A 13024-nucleotide genomic window follows, 5' to 3' on the forward strand; every position below is an offset into this window, starting at 1 on the left:
TCCATTCTTAATTTAACTTTCTGGTTACTTCGTTTTGTGTGCATTGTGTCTTCCTTTTTAAACTTTAAGCGGGCTGACACCATTCTTTCTTACTCCTTTTTCCTTGTTGTTTTTTTTGTTCTGTTTGCCCTTTGTCATATACTAAAAACTGATTAGCAAATGCTGTCACATCCTTTATCAGCTGCATTAAAGTTTTGTGATATTTCTTATTCGGTTACTTTACCCTTGCTCTCTTTTTATGCTAACTGACATATTGTACCTTGTTTTGTTATATGCTGATATCCAAGTAAAGTCTTAAAAAAAAACAAAAAAAAAAACATTTGTTAAAATGTCTTTTGCCATATAGTATTGATAAAATATTGCTGTTCTCAACAGTTAATACCACAAATACTTGTTGCCAGTGTCTATCTTCATATAGTTCTCAACAAGTGCACACCTTGCTTGGTTTTTTTACTGGAATGGACAAACTTATATAGAATTCAGAGTCAAATGGTTTTTTTTAAACTTTACATGATGTATTATGCTTCCTTGCTATTGACAGGTGTCCGAGTACAGCCAGGGAAAATAAAGTGTATACCCGACCAGGCAACGATAGAGCAGTTAGAATGGAACAAATAAGACAGGGACCTCCTTAACAACTTTTGGGGGACACACTAAAACTTCACATTTCACATATTTAAAAAAAGCAAACAAGAAAAAGGGAGACCTTGCTGAATCATTGTGTGTGTGTTCTAGAAACTCAAATGTGTCCCTAGTCTTAATATTGTGTTGTAATTTTGGTAAATATGTACACTATTGTAATGTATACATGTTTAAATGGTTAGTGTTTTAGCAAACATGGTTTTTATGATTTACTGAAATATGCTCTTAATTTTGGTAGAGTAACATTTTTAAAAGTAAGGCTTCATTGGTACTGGCGTTTTTTTTAAAATTCAGATTTAAAGTGTGTAATATCATGTAAACTTGTCTGGCACTGGAAATTATTTCTAGAAGCTGTTATGTCCGTAACAATCGTCTTTTAATAAAGATTCTCCAATGCGATTGCTGTGGTTCCAAAGCACAAAGGATTTATTAGCAAAGAATAACAAGGCAAAGTTTAGTAAACATACGTTTGCACTCGTTGGCACCAACTCAAGCTTCAATCAGAACGCTTTGGGGTCTGCAGCCAGAGGTGAACATTTTATACACTATACAGTGTAAAAGTAATGACATTACAGTGACACACTTATAGTTGTAAGGTCTTCATTCATTGGACTCTCAGGTACTCAACGTGACATTGGTGGATTCCTCTGGTCATTGTTCTTAGGCATGCCAGGTGTCTTTACTTCAGGTTCCCACCTCTAGAACTGTTTAAATCTGTTTCTTATGATCCTTGAAAGCTGGCTGTTAGTGTTTGAAAAGTAATATTATTCATAACTAGTGTTCGAACACATAATCAAGTGCAAACACTACATATATGCCACTGGAAACGTTTTCATGCAATTGCGAACAGATACCAAGCTCGATGTAAGTTGAGAACATATTTTAGCCTTTTCACCACATTATTTTATCTAAAACTGAAATAGATTAAACTTATTTGCTTTAATTATTTGATTGCATACTAACCTTATCGCAATTGATTGTAGTGTACTGAAAATATCGATTACCACCTTCATCCAATTATTTAACTTTAACAGTACCATAATCATTTTTATTTATTTTTTTTGTAATGTGGATGTATTATTCTTTGCGGATAGTGGCTGAGTGCTGGTGGTTTCTGAGCGGGTATTTATATTTAACTACTCTCTCTCAAGCACTGTTGCTACCTATAAATTGAGCAGCTTGCCTTTTGTGTAGCATGGATTGTGGTGGGGCAGAGGTATAAATTAAAAAATGACATATACAAAAATATAAATGTGTTTTCAGTGTCTTTCTAGTCTGTTTACATCACTAGTAAAATACAAACATAATTTGATACAAATTGCATTACTACCAGTAGTAATATCACCACTGCTGTCCCAAGAGGCAGCAAGTTCACATATATAGAAAGTTTGTATATATTTATAAAGAAATACCCCTTTGGCTAATGTTCAGATGGCTGCCGTCGTCCTAATATTTGTTGTTCAATCAAATGTAGATAATTTGTAGAAGAAATGGAGAGGAGAGGTCACCTACTAGTACAGTATCTTCAACCAAAAGTTAATGTATATCCATGTGCAGATTTACTGTCTACATTGTTAGGAGGTATCCTGTTTCCCCGTACATGACATGACAATGAGTGTAGTACGTTATGATCGGATATTTTTGTCGCTGTAAACACTGACAGTGTTTACAGCACTGTTAAATTACCACCGATGACAACAAGTGACCTTCTACTGAGCCTTCAGGCTAAAGCAGGTTTTTGTCACTGCTGAGATGAAAATAATTAACTTAATTTAGGATTTCCTTTCCCCCTTTCTTACACAACACATTTCCTCCACCATGGCTACTGCATCAGAAATTAGTACATTTCTATAACACAAATACAACACAGTATCAAAATTAGTACATTTGCAATTATATAAATTGGTGCACTGCGCTAATTTAAATATATTTATACAATAATTTATTTCTAAGTGATCCAGCCACAATGAAGTTATCCATTCTCTGGGCAGTAATGAACATTTGTCATACTCAATCACATTTGCTGTCTGGAGCATGCTCAGTGTACTCCTGAGAAACAACCTGTGACAACATGAAGCTGCCAGCTTTCATTACTTTGTCTCTGGATGATCACATAAGCTTTTTATAATGGTAAACCATCTTAAAGTGGATGTACTATAGATATTTGGATGTAAAAGCACAGCAGCAAGCAAATCTAAAGTCAATGAACAGCCTAGAATAGTGATGGACAACTTTGCCTCCCTCCAGCCTTCAAAACTGTTGTACAATTTATTATTGGTTGATGGACTGTGATGTTCTTAATTGCCTTCACTTTCTTATTATGTTTCATCTGCTGTACAAGTCCACTTATGCTTTCAATGAAGCAAATTACACAGAACTGTTGTACAGAGGAAGGAGGCAGAGCACACTCTACTCCAGTGTTGGCTAACCTGTGACACTCCAGGTGTTGTGAAACTACAAGTCCCAGCATACCCTTCCAGCAATAAGCTGCTGTATATTGGCAAAGCATGCTGGGACTTGTAGTTTCACAACACCTGGAGTGTCACAGGTTAGCCAACACTGCTCTACTCCCTCCTCCAGGTTTACTGCATGACCTCCCTGCACTGTGCGTAGGACACGCGACAGGGAAGTCTGCTGCCCCTGTTCTCCCTCATTCTCTGCTTATTGCAAAGCAGAGAATAAATACCATTGGGAGCAGCCAACTGGGGCTGCAGCTGAAGGCTCGGCATGCTGTGGGCAGCCTGTTGCCCTCAAGTGGCCTTGAACATGTCTACTTCATCAACCTTGTGGTAATATCGTACAAATTGTTCCTAAAAGTTTGTCTCCAGCAGTAATTGTGTAGATGCACTGGCTGTCTGATCATCCTTTTTTTTTTTCCCTTCCTCTCCATATTTTTGTTTCCAAAGTAAGAAGATAGTGTGTTTTTATTATAATTGGATTGGTGGTGTAATATGTGGTGATGGCTATTGGGGTTTCTGGTTATCAGGGACCCCTCAAACTGACAGCAACTCACATATTAAGGAGCAAACTCTACTGTGTATTTTTCTTCTATGAAGATGAATGGTTTCTTCTGTTTCTCCGTGGGTATAGTCCTAGGAAGTGAGATTGGGGATCTCTGGAAAGAAGTGTCCTTAATCTGGAATATTTATTTCACTAAAACTGGCAAATGTGTCTTCTCCAGTACGTTCTGCTCTCGTTGCGGTCACAGGCTTACAGCTCTGTCTCTCTCATTGTTTCCAGGCTATGTGCGCTCAGTGTGCATTCTGTTCAGGTTCAGTGCCTGTCTGTGTTGGGTTTTTGTAATGTGTTGGTGTCTTTTTTTAATACTTCTACATATGGTGCCAGCTTGTAATCTTTGTTGTTTTGTGGTTTTCAGCCTGCTGTTTATTGCTCCTCTATTTTATTTGTCTCCTTGATTTGGTGTTTTGGCAGGTTATTTCCGAAGTGCTTTAGACTGGTTAGAGAGCCAACAAGTTAATTCAGGACACATGGATTATTCAGGAGCTCATGGTTAAGCATTGCTTTGGAGTTGTGAGTTGGGATTGCTGCTTGTAGGTACCCAGTATGTTGGCATTTTCTTGTCTACGGCGATAAGTACTGGAATCTTCCAGCTCGGCTCCTCATGTTCAGTTTGATGTGCTGCTGTGTATGGAGATATTTTCTAAATTCTACATGTAACATTTCTGCTGGACTTGATTGTTAATTCAGTCATTACAGACCATTAGAGGAAAGTAGAAGGCCTACAGGTGCCTTGTTTCCTGAAGCAAAAGGGTGCATTTCTAAGTTGTGACCCAATGGCTGGAATACATCTAGCCCTTCTCTATGGTGAGTCCGTTATAGTGATTAGTCTCTTTGCATGGATTCGGATTGCACTATAATATATTCTTACCAGTTGCAGTGAAATGACTAAGCATTATGTAATGGCTTCCTGAATAAATGATGGGCTAGTTCGATCTCTGAGACAATGATCTGTGCATTTATGCTGACTGGGTAGTAAGCAGTGTGCTGGGCACAGCTCATGAATCAACTCCACACTGGATGTGTAAGCATGTATACATCATTGTATGTCTTATGTGATGCTTGCACTTTTGGCAAAAGACACTTGAAAATGTATAACTACATGGTAGAGATAAATATAGATATATATTTATTTTGTGGGTCAGCATGCTCCGCAGCACTTTTTAATTGGTAACAAACAACTTAAAAGATTTGGTATTACCAGACGTAAATAACGCTTTTTATTACACCTGGCTAGATGTGGGTTTTTGTTTGTTTTAACACCAGTGGTTCAAGCAAAGCCAGGACCAATGGTCCCATTGCACATCTGTGGAATGCTTTGCAAATTCCTGTTCTCCAATAGTTGCTACCCAACTTGGAACTTGAGCAATATTACAAAAATGGAGTGCAGTGACTGCTATGCAGAGCAGCTAAAGGCTTGCTCACATAAACTCAGTTGTAATTGCAGCTAAACTAAAATGTGTGCTCTGTATTTAGCACAGAGATTTGGAAGCGTGAATAAATCCGATCAAACAGCTAAGAATTGTCTTTGTATGACCAACCATATTAATGCTCTGAACTAAAAAATTTCAGTCTGATTTTAACATTTAAAAATGGAACATCTGGTTGGGCATTGAAGGTAAATGGACAAGATTCACCCCCAATGGACACAAATCATTGGGTTGGACTCAGGATTGGCAAGTGAAAAAGCAGTTGTGACCGGTTGGGCTTACTTTGCCACCTGGTCTTTGAGGGAAGAGGAGAAGGGATGTTACACAGTTTATCTGGATCACTTTCTCACTGTCGGTAATCTAATGTTATTGACCACTCCTACTATTGTCACCTGCCACCAGGCACTCGCTGACTTGTGAATGCTAACTGCGCAATAGTTGGAGGAGGATTCGACTGCCACCACCAAGCTCCTTCAATGGCACCTGGAACCGCTTACTTCTGGGTAGCTGACATCGATGCTGCAACACCGCTGCTATGGGCTGGCTGATACCTTCTCTCCGCTTACTATTGATCAGGGCTGTTGGGTAGTGGGCAGAGCACTGATATATAGATGCTGGGTTCAACACAGGACAGCTCGAGAACAGATAAGATCTTATCTGTTGGTCACAGGATACAGCAGACAACAGACGTTGGGCAGAATCTTCAAGCAGTGATGTTTATTGCTCAAGGGTCCTTACAAGTGCCTTTACACACTAGTTGGAGGTGCTTATGATCATTCAGAGGTACAGATGGTATACTTTGGTTAAAATGCAAAATACAACTCTTTTATATACTGTTCCGGAGACACATGTTGGTAGGACCCAGCACCCTGATTTTAACTGGCACCACATCAGATGTTTAGCATCAGGATGTAATATAGTCTCTAAACTTGTATTTAATATTTGATTTCCCAAATTACTTGCTGTTAAATTATTCAAATAGTCCTTTATCTTTTCAACAGGACAGGATAGAAAGGCAATGACCCCCTGCTGTGCATTCAGGCTAAAAAGATGTGTTTGTCACTCAGAGTTGAAAGGTCTAATTAGCATGGGATTTCCTTTCTTCAGAAGTTACAAAAACACATTTCCTCTAACATGTCATATGGCCTCAGAAATAAATACATTTCCAATGCAAAAATAATACATTTGCCATGATATACATGTGCCACTAATTAAAATAACTTTATACAATAATTCATTTCTAGATGATCCAGCCTCAGCAGCATTGGAGTCTTGCAGCGGTTTTTAAATGGTTGTGTTCCCCTCTAATTCACTTCCACATATGCATAACAGTCGTGCTAGGGGCAGTTTGGTGGCAAGTAGGGACTACATTAAGTCATATTGGTCATACCCAGGACTTTTTTTTTTGTCCTAGAACGCTCAGAACGGCGTTCTGGCACCTTTTTTCATGGGTTTTCGAAGTTTAACTTTTTAACATTTAATTTTTTTTCACTGCAGCAGCACCGCATCCTAGTGCGTGTCCTGCTTCCGGCAGCGTTGTGACGTCACAACGCTGCCAGTGAGAGGAGCCACGATCAAGCAGAGAAACGTGAAAAGAAGTATAGAAGGTAGTACAGACTACGGAAAGTGGGTGAGGAGTCGCAGAAAGAGAGGGCTACAGAAAAACGAGGGGGGCAGAAAGAGAGGGCTACACAAAAATGAGGGGGCAGAAAGAGGTGCGTTCCGGCACCTTTTTTCTTAGAAAAAAAAAGCACTGGTCATACCTATTACTGTAATCTTGGTCTTGCATCCACTGATTAGATTAGGTATTCCTCCAAGAATAGAATATCCACTATGTAATAGAAATGTGCACTGTATTCTTATTGTTGAACCAGAAGCAGTTTGTTCTTTGCCAGACAGCCTTGTTTCAGTTTCCATAACACTTGTTAGCAAAGTATGGCTGTGCAGAGTTGAGCATGTCATACTTTGAGGAAGGAGTTAAGGAGAAGGTATAATGTTTAAATTGATTTTTGACCTTAATATAGTTGAACATTTCTCTGTGTTTCTTAAGAAAACCTTACTTTTATTATCTGTGTAGTGATTTTCTTAAGTGCTTTCTATCTATTGAACAGCCAAATTCTGGTGGCCTCACTCGACAAAATGTAATGACAATTTCATTGTTTAATATATGCACTACCAAACTGGCTGCCTCTCTTTTAAGTGAAATTTGGCATTCACAAGACAATGTGAATTCACCTAGCTCTGACTGAAGGTGAAAAGCATCCAGTGTACCTGTCAGTGACAGTGGTGGCTTCAATCCCCTCTGCCTGGATACTGCAGCAATTCTTGACCGCAGCTGCAAGATTGTGCAGTATCAGCAATAAAATCTTAATGATTCCTGTGGCCATGCTTTAGAATGACCGATTTAGTATAATGCTAAAGGTTTTGTCAATTTATGGATTTTAATGCACTGAACATGTTTTTCACATCACAACAGATCTTGAAATCCCCCACCAATCTCATTGGGAAAACTTTTATTTTCACTTTATTTGGTTTTATTCATAGACGTTCAGGTGGTGGTGACCTGCTCAAGCAAAGTTAGGGTTTTTAAAAGATAAAACCCATAAAGATCAGATTGCATATGGCAGGGTAAATGGGGTGACGGGTACACCAGATATGACTCTTACCTTTATGTTCATGTGAACATTTCCTAAAATACATTGGGGGGAGGGGGGGAATTCAATTTGCTGTGTTACTGTAAAAAGTAACGCGTTATTACGGTAATAGTGAGCTTAAATACCGTTTATTATGGTAGATTCAATGCCGGCTTTTTGCTCGCAGTTCAGGTGCTGCGAGCAGAAAGATGTGTTACATTTACCGTAATAACGGTGATAGGTTTAACGCTGCGCTGCTTTGGGGGGGGATTGAATTCCCCCCCCCCCCCCCCCATTGTCTCCTCTACTAGTTTTTTGTTTTCAGTGCTTACTGTTATTTGTGTGCTTGAACTCCTTTTTTTAAGCAGAAAAAAACGAAAGCATAACTTTTTAAAAAAAAAAAAAAATATCTTTTAAAACATTATTAATTCAGAACTTAATATGCTGGCAGTTCTTGTAGTATGTATCTTTGTATGGATTGCTGCAATGTAAGCTACTGTCTTCTTTTATCAGCTGCTTTGGGCTGTGACAGGCCCACTTCAATTAGCTGTGCATGTCATTAATAAAATATTAATAAATGAAAATAAATTAAAAAACTTCCAAATTAGTACTACTCCAAGTAAATTGGCTCTCTTGTGTATTCTACTTTGTGAAGACTCTGCTTGATAGTCATGTTACAAGGTGAGTTTCTATACCAAGGTGTTTTGTTCACCAGAAACCTATAGTGCTAGTCACTGTTTGGAAGAGAGTGATTATATACTGGGCTGAACCATTGTTCTTTGGCATGTAACCTATAAAGTCTACAGCATCTAGTGATGACATGGTTAGTGTGTGAGCTGTTTCTATTGATTGAGCTCCATTATCCTTAGTTCATCCCAAAATATAACCACCTGCATTGTGTGTAGATGACAAGTAAATGTAACATGGTATTGAGCTCCAAGTTTACTGAGAGCATGCTAATCAAAGAAGTTCTGTGGTCAGAAACACCCCTCTTAATAAGAGGAGGCTGTCATAACTTATGTGAGAAAAGACTGGTAAGTGCGTTTGGCAACCTGGGTTGTGTAAGCACATAGTGCTCTCACTTTGACGCCCAGTTATCCGTACTGCATACTGTCATATGAAATGGTGTCCAATTAAAAAGGGTCTCTGAAAGTGTAATTTAAGGCACACATTGGAGGCCCCACACATATCCACTTTAGGCGGTGCTTTGTGGCTTTAAAGCAAGACGATACTGTTTAAGCAGATAACATTTTGTATAGAAAGAGACAGGTGGGTGTTGATGAGAAGAAAATACTAAAATACATTTTCCCCTTTGACATATTAGATGTTGCATGTCTGTTTCTGTACAGTATTTCATTGATGATTCTACCTTGCAGGTTGCTTGATTGTCGGATGTTTGACGTGTGACGTATGTGGGCTTCTGGGATCTATATCTCTTTAGTGCATCTATTGGAACGCTTTTAGCAGCTATACAACCAGATACAGTTGAAGAGCAAGGTAAGGGATCTGAATATTGTCCTTCTAGTCAGGGGGAAGAGGGGATTATGTAATACAAGGTTGGCTTCCTATCTTATCTCATGTTGCAATTTACACACCACTCTGTACACTTATTATATCATATAGTTACATTTTTTTATTTTTTTTGCTGTTCCTTCGTTCTCCCCAATAGTCTATAAGTAGTGCATAACTGTATAATAAATGTTTAATAAAACCTTTTGGTACATGTCATTCTGACCTCATTCTTATGTATTGACTTTACCTACCACTTGATGGTTTCAGATAAAATTAAATAGCATTCAATACATGCAGTATATTTTAAAACTTTGGGATAACTTTGCTATTACAAAGGATTTTGTTTGTGGTCCTTATACATTCTGGAACCAGCGTAAAAAAACACACAATTTTCTATAATGTAGTATAGGAAATATGGTTTCATATTTTTATTCAGATCTTTTATTGCAAGTTTTTTTCTTTAAGAAACAGGGCAAGCTCACATTTCCCTTCCCCAAAATGAAAGGGTAACAGTACAATTAAAGACGCCATGCAAATCAAGATCTGTGCTGTGGCTTGACAGTCAAGCAACATAATCTTTGGATGTATTGGATAGATTGGGCCATTTGACTGCCTTACCGAATTGTTGGAATACATGGATTTCATTAGTGTGGTTAGCTGATGAGTGATTGAAAATTGCAGTGTTTTGGAGAATGCTGCTTGAACAGATTTAATACTAGATTTCTAGTCTGTTGGTCTTTGGTAATTAAGTGGTATAGTTCAGTATAGACTCTTCTTTTTTTTTTTGTTCCTTTTAAAGCACAGGTTAGACCAATAACAGTAATCGAGGATTAGTGATACCTTTTTTATTTTTTCTTAAATGGGTATAATCAGGAGGGATCTATATGATTGTAGCTAAGCGTCAAAAAAAATAAATTCTGTCTTCACCTTACCCAACGTAGTTCAGGTGAAAACCCTAGTATGTGTGGGAGCTATATTTTTCAGAGTTTTATAGTAGCTGTCATTACACAAATACTGAGGTTGCAGTCAGTATATTTTATTTAGTCCTCATACTATTTATTATGGAGTCTAGATGTTGGTGCATTTATTAACAGTCAAATCCCTCTTTTTACCTTTCTCAAGGAACAAAGAAAAGTTGGTGTAAAATTCAGAAAAATGTACATTTTAACTGAACTTCTAGTCTCTGATCTTATAGAGTGCAGAAATTTAGTGACTGGTGTCCCCATATTCATTCACATTTATTACAAGTACAGGTTTGATCCCATATAAAATACCCACTTACAGGGATTGCGTTAACACATGTGCATCCTTTACCCCTCCCTCTGCACTGCCGTATTCTCCTTTACCTTCAAACATGCTCTTACTCCACAATTATTATGAAACCATCCCTTAACCGGTCCTCCCTCTCTGTCTACTGCTCCGACTGGTACATTTCTATTCCAATGACTCCCTTCTTGAGACTCTACAGTTCAATTTTTGATCTCTTGTGACACTGTCCTCTCTAGTCACACCCTCACTGTTTCCACCTCACTCTTCCACTTTTCAACTGCCCCTTTCTTTTAGTGCACCTCAAGGATCTGTTCTCTGCCCTCTCTCTACACAACTCTCTAGGTGAACTCATTCACTCCTTCGGCCTCCGCTGTCACCTCTACGCTGATGACACTCCGATCTATCTTTCCTTTCACTATCTCACCTCCTGTCTTTACCCATTTGTCTGTCTTTTGACTATCTCCACCTGGGTGACCCAACGCAATGTCAATATGTCCATACCTGAGCCCCCTCACGGCTGATAACATCACTGTCTCTGTGGTTCCCATTGCCTGCTGCCATAGTGTGAATCTAGACTCTGCCCTTAGTTTCTTTCTTCAAATCAATGCCCACTCTGTTCTTTTGTCTCATTGTCTGCAATATTGCAAAAATCCTCCCCTACCTCACTCAGGAGTTAACTAAAACCTTGCTCTGGTCACTCATTATTTTCCACCTCAATCGGTTCTGACTAGGCCCTATCTGTGTAAAGTTAATATGTTCTCCCTGTGTTTGTGCATGGGTTTCTTCCGGATGCTTGGTTTCATATGCATATTGTAGCACAAACTCTAGGAACGGGATATTGGTGCATTCAAAGGCAAAACAGGCAAGCACCTGCAGAACAATTAACTAATAGCAGACTTGAAAACAAATGGTATGGAAGACCCTCATCGTTAAATAGCTTACATTCTAAGTGAAAGAGGGCACAGCAGAAACAAGAGGAGCATGTGCGGCTTAGAGTGGAAATTGGGACAGTTGTGGGGGTGTATTGGTGTGAATAGTGTTATCGGGGATAACGTCGCCTCTAAAAAAAAAAGAGATGGGTTTTCAAAGAACATCTAAAGATTTGAAGGCTGTAGGAAAGACTGATTGAGCGTGGTAGGGAATTCCATAAGTTGGGAGCAGCAAGGAAGTCATGTAGGTGGGAGTGAGAGGTGGATACTAAAGACGAGGCAAGGCGCAGGTCAAAGGTAGATCTAAGAGGGCAGGAAGGAGAGTATTTTGGTATAAGATTTGAGATGTATGCAGGGGTAGTGTTGTGGGCTTTGTAGGTAAGGGTGAGTAATTTGAGTTTGATTCTGGAGCACACAGGGAGCAAGTGTAGGGATTTGCAAGGTGGTGGAGCAGTGAGAGAGGAAAATCAGTTTTGCTCAGCATTTAGGATGGATTGAAAAGTGTGGCTATATCAGTGTCAGGAATGCCAGATAACAGGAGGTTGCAATAGTCAATACGGGAAATAAGTGAATGGGTGAGTTTTGCTACCATGTTGAGTAAGAAAAGGGCTTATTCTTACAAAGTTCTTTTGGTGGAGTCGACAGGACTGGGAGAGAGTCTGGATGTGAGGAATAAAGCAGAAGATGAAGTCAAGTGTGACAACAAGGCAACAGGCTTGGGAGCCTGAGGAAATTGTGGTGCCATCTTATTCCAGAATCCAGATTCCATTGGTGCCAGACTATCTTAGTCTAGTTGCATTGCAGACACTGCTCATCATACCCAATACTTTTTTCCCTTTTTACCTGGAATGGATTGGTGCAGTCCTTTCCCTATAGAATGCAAAGTCAATGCTAATCACTACTCAGTGGTATAGACTGATCACCTTCACCCCACTGTTTCTGCATTTCTTTCCGGACTGGAGCGGCGTGTTAAAAAATGACAAGGTGCCCCTCCCCTAACCATAGCATGTGTGGTCATCCAGTGGTTTTATGAGCTAGATGCTGATTTTATCCATATGTCATGGCCATCTCAATCACCAGATCTGAACCCGTTCAAGCTTTTATGGCATATTTTGGAACGACACTGGAGACTGCATTTTCATCTACCCTCATCCAGACATCAGTTGAGTGACCCCTCCTGCACCATTCCAGACATTGATAGATTCTGTGCTAAGGTGTGTACACTGGCTGCATGTGGGGGCTCAACACCCCATTTGGTGGTTTTTACTCCACTACATGTATGTGTGCCTACACAGTTTGTTTTGTTAGTAAGGTGTATATTTTCATTAGAACATTATATTTGCGTCTCCAAAATAGAAGTGTTTCATCATTAGAAATCCTTTTCAGAGTGGGCTGTAGAATCCTTTTGTTTCTAAAAGCAGCTGTCATTGAATTTTCTTTTAAATTTTCAGATCTGTTTAGTTTATATGCTTAGATTTTGTATGTGTCTGTATTTCTAAAAGCATTATAGCTGGCAATTGTCTATACAATGACCTCATAATTCGCCCGGAGTCCATGGCAAAAGCAAGTGATTTCCCCACCAGAAACTAAC

The 13024-nt window shown here is 39.1% G+C and overlaps 1 protein-coding gene across 1 annotated transcript in view; it reads left to right on the plus strand.

Annotated features, from left to right (window-relative positions):
• The window catches only part of LARP4B (La ribonucleoprotein 4B), a 61278-nt gene that overhangs the window by 10680 nt on the left and 37574 nt on the right, over window positions 1–13024 (plus strand). Inside the window, exon 2 of the mRNA XM_075212089.1 lies at window positions 9100–9220. The gene's annotated coding sequence lies outside the window, so the exon portion shown is untranslated. The remainder of the gene's footprint in view (window positions 1–9099; window positions 9221–13024) is intronic.

Source organism: Mixophyes fleayi, chromosome 5 (genome assembly GCF_038048845.1).
Source record: "Mixophyes fleayi isolate aMixFle1 chromosome 5, aMixFle1.hap1, whole genome shotgun sequence".
NCBI classification, from domain to species: domain Eukaryota; kingdom Metazoa; phylum Chordata; class Amphibia; order Anura; family Limnodynastidae; genus Mixophyes; species Mixophyes fleayi.